Source organism: Amblyraja radiata, chromosome 27 (genome assembly GCF_010909765.2).
Source record: "Amblyraja radiata isolate CabotCenter1 chromosome 27, sAmbRad1.1.pri, whole genome shotgun sequence".
In the NCBI taxonomy this organism is placed as follows: domain Eukaryota; kingdom Metazoa; phylum Chordata; class Chondrichthyes; order Rajiformes; family Rajidae; genus Amblyraja; species Amblyraja radiata.
This window is the reverse complement of record NC_045982.1, coordinates 15,195,879-15,203,831: the sequence shown is the minus strand read 5'-3', so window position 1 is coordinate 15,203,831 and position 7,953 is coordinate 15,195,879.

Sequence of the window (7,953 nt, the reverse complement as noted above, 5' to 3'; positions counted from 1 at the left end):
TTAGTTACTCATGATCATGGGTTTGGGCAAAGTAGTCACTTATGTTTGAAGAAATATAATTAAAATCATCACAGCTTTGTCCATAAGTTATGAGCCACCTGCATTAAATACTTTGATTTATTTATGTAGGTAATATGTTGGTCCTTCAAGGATCTTCTAGGATTCAATCAAGTCTGAAGAAGGGTTTCGGCCCGAAACATTACCTATCTCCTTCGCTCCATAGATGCTGCTGCACCCGCTGTGTTTCTCCAGCATTTTTGTGTACCTTTGATTTATTTAATGTGAGTTCCATTGACTTTCCATCAGATTGTAGAACTAGAGTTCTGGACAAAGAATTCAAATTCCAGTTCATCTAGACAGCTTGACAACAATCAATACTTTCAGTTATCAAAATATTTTGACATACTAGCCTGCTGAAACAAATTGAAAAATGTTTAGCCCAAGGATCTCAGTAATACACGGGGAAGCAGAATGCTTTTGATGGTGGAAAAATGTGGAATTGCTCATTTTTATAGGAAAAAAAAGATGCATATTATCAGAATACCTGAAAGCCTGCAAAGCTCTGGGGTGCAGAGAGATCTGAATGCCTCGTGCAAGACTCACAGAAGGTAATATGTTGGTCCTTCAAGGATCTTCTAGGATTCAATCAAGTCCACTCTCACTCTTCTAAACTCCAGCAGAAACAAACCTAACCTATCCAACCATTTCTCATAAGGGAATGCAGCCATTTCAGATATTAGTTTAGTAATGCCCCTGTCCCACTTAGGAAACCTGAAAGGAAACCTCTGGAGACTTTGCGCCCCACCCAAGGTTTCCGTGCGGTTCCCGGAAGTTGCAGGTGGTTGCCGGAGGTTGCAGGTAGTGGAAGCAGGTAGGGAGACTGACAAAAACCTCCGGGAACCTCCGGGAACCGCACGGAAACCTTGAGTGGGGCGCAAAGTCTCCAAAGGTTTCCGTTCAGGTTTCCTAAGTGGGACAGGGGCATCAATCTCCTCTATACTGCTTCCAAAACATTAGCATTCTTCCTTCAATAAAGAGACCAATACTGTGTATAACACTTGAGTTTGGATCTCATCGATGCCCTATATAAATGAAGCATAGCCTATCTGGTTATGGGTTTGTCATTCAATATGATCTAGCCCAGTCCTCATCTCATCAAAAGAAGTTGGTGAAGATATTGACTGCAGTAAAAATCCAACTAATATCACTCTTAGGGAAAGAAACGTGCCATCCTTAACCAATGTGCACATCACATAGAAATGGCAACATGCTAAGAGGTGGTTTCCTATCCATTTTTGCATTGAATGAAAGACAGTAATGAGAAGTGGAAAAAGGTAATCCAACATGGAATCTCACTTCATTCTGTACTCCTGCCCAATATGCCTTCCCCACTTTCAGCCAAGTCTCATCATTCTTCTGGTAACATTTCCTTCCCCTGCCCACTCGTGCACTTTTACTTTCCAAGCAACTGTAAATATTTCAGTAACATCCTTCCTTGTATCTCAGGACTCTTCATGATAAATATTTTCAAACCATGGGGAATTTGTTTGTTTTAAGCTCTGCCAGATTCTCTGTGACTTTCAACTGAATTAAACTAACATCTTGAATTTTGCATTGCTCACTTTTTTTCTGCAAGGGTAGTGGTGAGGAATGCCAAACAAATAGTCAGCAATGGGGAACAGACCAATATAGAAACAAGGGACTGCTGATGCTGGTTTACACAGCCTGGTGGGTTTGGTGCAGTTTAATACGAGCAGGAAGAATCACACTTATGATATATTGTGGGATTAAAGGACTACTCTGTGGTCCAATGGTCACCATAGGGTCTGATTAGGATGGTTAAAATGAAATAACAGGGTTATCATTGATTGCATTGAAAGCCTGGGGAGAGATTAATTTTATGTTATATTTATCAGGCTGATAACAGTAAACAAGCTGGAACTGTATAATAAGCTGATAGCAATGATAGCGGTTTAATGTTTGAGCCAACACATTCCATAGAAGCTTGAAATCACAGCCTGATATCTGTGGTGGCTGGATGGCAGTAAGGAGGACTGGATGGAGCGTTAGATTGACCATTGGGTGAATTGTGTGTTTGGGGATGAGATAGGAGGCTGGCGGGGGACAGACTGATGGAAGACAAGTAAATGTACTGGCACCTCACTCAGCATTCAGAAAGCATTGCCAGCAATAAGAGCCACAAATGGAATGCAGAGGAATAACGAGGAGACTTACCCTATCAAAGAGAAAATAAATATGAATAGGAAAGTTTTAGAGGGACATGGACCAAATGTGTGGGACTAGTGTAGATGGGCCATCTTGCTCGGCATGGGCTAGTTGGGCCAAAGGGCCTGTTTTCCATGCTGTATGACTCTGTGACTATGACTCTATGTCAAGAGATGTCATCACATCCAAAAATATGAAGGAAATTGCGAGATGTGGGTGGATAGACAACATTTGGGGCATGTGTTACCAGTCCCCATGACTGGCCCACACCCGCTGTGCTGGCAAGATTGCAGGTCAGAGCCCCACTGCTCAATGCAGAAGGCCTGGACTTCTTGTGGCTGTCCCTTCAACAACAGTCTTTCATAGGCAGTCATTGCACATCAGTGTTTAAGAAGGAACTGCAGATGCTGGAAAATCGAAGGGACACAAAAATGTTGGAGAAACTCAGCGGGTGCTGCTGCACCCGCTGAGTTTCTCCAGCATTTTTGTGTACCATTGCACATCAGTGCCTCACTCCGCACTGAAGTGGCCAGATCACTTTAACTGTTTCGTCGCTGCGGGAGCACCAGCAGAAATCACGACAGGAGTGCAGGAGGGACTCACTCCCAGGAATCCCCGCTCAAATTTCTGGAGTGATGTAAATTACCTGCAAATGGCTCAATTATATTTCACTCCAGAAACGAAAAGTGAGTTTCAATCACACAATGGTGCAAAAAAGGGTTTTGTAAATAAATTTCTAAACACCAGTATTGACTGTTAAATAATTCAGAAGACCCAATAGTTTGGTCTTGTTAGCCTAATTCTTGAATTGCTGAATGTATCAAATGAAAGAGTGCCCGGGGACGCTCACTTTCAAGCTTATAATAATAATAATAATAAATTTTATTTTTATAGCGCTTTTCTAAGACTCAAAGTCGCTTTACAATAGTAACAGACAATAGCAAACGGAGAAGCGGTGAACAAACAGCGCCAGCGTCCTCTCCGTGCAGCACATAAAGAAAGAATACAGACATAACAATAATAGACATTTAATCGGAATAACATATAATCGGAATATAACAAATAATAAAGACATCACAGAGACACAAATTAAAAACAGAATTCAATCCAAAAACAGAAAATCAAAAACACAGTGTGAAGAGAGAGCAGCGGCAACCAATTCGTGCCAGCGTCCACTCTCCCTTCACGGCAGCCATCTTGGACACAGACCTTATGACCCAAGAGGTAATGCAGGTGTTGTTCCAAGATGATTTAGCCAAGACTGGGAACTTGCTGCTGAGCTGCCATTCATATCAGATGGGCAACAGAGAGTGCCAGTGTCTATTTCTTGATTCACTGCTTTTTATACATTCTGCACATAATTACTCCATTGCTTCTGTTACAGCTGATTAATGGCCATGTCTGCTCATTAATGGACTGTTTAATTATTGCATAGTCCTCTTTATTTATGTGTTTGTTGCAAGAAAATAAATTACACGAAAAACACAGATGTGTGATTTTTATTAATTGCACAAAATGATCGCCATGTTAATCTAATTGTGCACCACCCTGGAGGCATTTTTGTTTAAAGCAGGATACCGTACTGTAGACTATAAGCAGCGAAGGCTTTAGCTGAATCAACTGCTTTATTGCTGTTGTATCTATCTGTAGGTTAATGACACTATCTGAATAGTTCAATGTTAAAATAGCTCATTTCTCAGCTGGGTAGTGGTCCATGAACTAAAGCTTCGACCTCCCTCCCTTGGTTAGGGAGGAGATATTGGACAAGGATCCCTGCTCCTTGTTTGTGCGATCTGTTAAGAACAGGGTTGGGCTTGGCTGATATGCCATTTAAGGTGGAATTGTCTCTTACCTACTCCTTCCTTGACTCATTTGAAGATCCAGCGAACGACTTGCACTAGTGGAACTCTGGCTAAAATATGCTTTACTATACTTGTATTTTTAATATGTCACAATGATTTATTGTCAATATTTGTAAGCTTTGTTTGTGGGAAGCTGGTTGGAAGAGTACAAGATGTCTAAGTCCTTACAAGAAATTTGGATATAAAATACAGTACATCTTGATGCTTCATTAGATCCTTGCAGATGAGTATAATGGGTTCTTTAGTTGCAGTTTTCTATGTATCACAGAGATACTGGTCACTCTAAAACAGCTGGTGGGATAGGACAGCCATGATTACCAAGGCTTGGTTGTAAGGATGGTTATAAGACAATAGTTTATTTGAATTGACTTATTCAGATGTATTTATATCATAAACATGGAGCCAAATAATATTACATATAAGCTGGGCCGGCCGTAAGCCGATAGGACCGATTGCTCCCAATTGGGTCCCGCGCCTAAGGGGTGCCCCGCGCTAGAGAAATCCAAAGCTCAACTCTAGGATCTTTGGAGTAATCTACTCTCAGCTCGGGTAGATCTACCCCGGGTGGAGGAGGGAGAGAGGGGTGGAGAGAGAGTAGAGGGGTGGAGGGGGAAGAAGGGGGTTGACGGGGACGGGGTGTGAGGGGAAATGGAGAAGGGGGAGAGGGGGAGGTCCCTCACGGTCCCAGGGCAGCGCTCCCGCCCCTCCAGTCGCCGTGCTTCACACACACAGCCCCGGCTCCACCCCTCTCTCTCCCCGGGGAGACGTGGTGAACAATACATGGAGGGCTGGGCTGGGGTTTGAAGCAACGTTTACAAACCTCGGCCTCAGCTCACCCGCGTTCGCCCGTACCCCGGCATCCTCTCCCGCTGCCGGCCCTCTCCCTCCCTTCTCCCCTTCCCCCCCTCCCTTCCCTTCTTCCCTCCTTCCCTTCTCTCCTTCCCTCCCTCCCCTCCCTCCCTCCCTCCTTCCTCTCTCCCTTTTCCCGTCTCTCCTTCTCCCCTTCCTTCTTTCTCTCTTTCCTCTCTCTCTTTTCCCGTCTCTCCTTCCCTCCCTCCCATCTTTCTCTACTTCCCTCATTCCTCTCCTTCCTCCCTTCTCTCCCTCTCTCCATTCTCTCCTTCCCTCCCACACACACACACACATAACGCACAGACAACTAACATACACACACACACACACAACTAAGTTAGCATGGGGTAGAAGCCTAAAGGGTAGGATGGGACTGAAGCCCAAAATTTAATGCCTGGATTGGTTTTTCGCCAATAGTTATTGGTTTGTCAGGATCTAGTTAATTAAATTACTTTTTTTTCATTTCAGTCACTAAAACAAGTGGTGATGTAACTATGTACTTTTCAGAGGTGATCTACACATTTTGTTTGTTACTTGTACGCTTACATGTACGCAATTTTATATTAAAATGTAGCTTAGATCTGTTTGGTCCATTAACTTGCAGGCACTTTTTAAGCACACATTTTGATTACTTTCCATTCTACCATTGAGATATAAAGTCTATAATAAACTTTAATTATATTTCTATGATTCTACAGACCTTGACTGGGAACCTGGGGCTTTCCAAAATTGTTCCCAATTGGGCCCCGCACCTCCTAAGGCCAGCCCTGCATATAAGGATTGGCTACTGGATTGGAACCGGAATTCAGAATTATCTCATGATAGGGTGACATTCTTGGCCAGTTGTAATGGCCGTCTGGGAAGTAAGATTTAGTCGTGTGAGCCATTACTGGTCATTTATCAGAAAGAGACACAATAATAAGGTTGCTGTCAATTACACTATTGTACAGAACCTCCATATGTTTTATCCAGTACATATCCAGGTCCGTGCTCATTCTTGCTGCATAGGTTTTCTCACCTGGATGGCAAAACCATATTTTCTTTTCTGGGAGATTGTTGTATTTCTTATCATGTAATCCAGCAATGGTAAAACATAAAACGCGGCAGAAGTTCTTTCAAGAACTCTTCAGCTTTAATCTGATATGCCGCTCGCTGTTCACTGAGCGGGTCAAATTATTGCTGTGGTGTTGTCCTACATGACTTGGAAGACTGTAATGTCCTAAGGTCATTAATAAAATGTGTCAATCCAGCTGTTAAAGCATCTGACTGGATTGGCCATTGGTGGTATTAACTAGGAGTGGCAGATGGTAGCCAAGCAATCGGCTATTCCAGAAGGTGACAATGGCTTGAGGTGAATGACCAGATGGAGAGAGGGAGCGGAGCCTTACTGGAGATCGAGTGAGGAGTCTAAAATATTTTATAGTGCAAATCTCATCAAAAATTGGGTGAATGGATTTGTCTGAAGAAAACACTATTCGATTCCTGAAAGGTAGGGGAACGATTAACATTTTCAATCAACATTGGATGAATTGTTTACAAGAGGAATGGGACAGATGTATGATATCATGCAATCTATGTTTAATGGGACATTATTTCAATAATGAGTGAATAAGTGTAATAAGTGTAATAATCTTCATTATGGATGGATTTGGTTACATGTCCAGAAAATCAAGAACAACTAATACTATCTGCAAGGGCAATTCATAGTATGTATTTTTGTTTCAAAATTCTCTGATAAAAAGCAAAAGGTAACAAAATAATCTGCTGAAGATAGACACAAATAGCTGGAGTAACTCAGCGGGTCAGTCAGTATCTCTGGAGAAAAGGAATAGGTGACGTTTTGGGTCGAAACCCTTCTCCATTCTGAAGGAGGGTCTCGGTCCAAAATGTCACCTATTAAACTACCATTTGCTGTTCCTTCCTATATAAAATAATCTGCTGTATCCCAATCATCCCTAAAAAAAACTCACATTTAATGCAAATAAAATCGACATCGTACTAAACCAGGGCATCGATGTGTTGGAGACAGTACAAGTGCCAAGATAATGGAATCTGAGCAATGTGTCGTGAGAGATGGTTAAAGGGAGAGCAGGTTGGAGAAAGCCTCATGGAAATATTATTCATTGTGGAATTCAGCTTCTGGTCTACAAATAATAATATTGCTATGAAATTTGGAAAACCTTAGGCATTCAAATCCCCAAATCGTAAGAAAGTCCAGCTGGATTGCATCTTATTATTATGGAAAAAGAAGAAAAACAGCATCAGGAATGTTGAAACTTACAGCACATGTAACATTTAATATTGTTGGGTCAGACTATACACTTCTAGTTAGGGCTCCAAGAACAAGTAGAAAAATGCCAGACAGGAATTTAATCGGAAGTGAAAAGAATAGCAATAGATGTGAAAAGCCAATTTGCTATCAAAATCTCATATAAATAAGCTGGTCTTGGCAATAAAATTAGTAACTAGTTCTGGTGCTGTAAAACTGAAAGTCAAAACATTGTAAAAATCAATGCCCAAGACAGCAGGTACAGTATCTTGAATAAACTCCTAGTTTAAATTCTTCTTCCCATTATACTCAAAGGAATATATTTGAAGAGTTATGGAAAATAGATCAGAGATTGTGAGAAAAGATCTAGATTATACGTGCAGACCAAGTACAACAAATCCAAATATTACTTTGATGGTTCCAAGAATAAAATGTCTAAATGTTGTGTTTCATTGCTGTTTCTTATCTCCACCCACAACAACAAAGCATCATGCCAGTCGTGACAAAGGTGCAGTGTGTATGTGGACTACTGAAATAACTACTGTGGGACAGTTTCTATTGAGAATTTGGTCAGTCATTTACAGGAGTCCAATACAGCTGGGTTTGACGAACTGGGTAATTAATGGCAGTGCTTCTCCGTAAGGAAGACACTGCATGCGTTGCTTTAATGCTGATTGCTAATGATCCCTTTGGGGTGTTGGCACCGAAGCTTGAGACTGAAGCATGATAAACAGCAGTAATGAG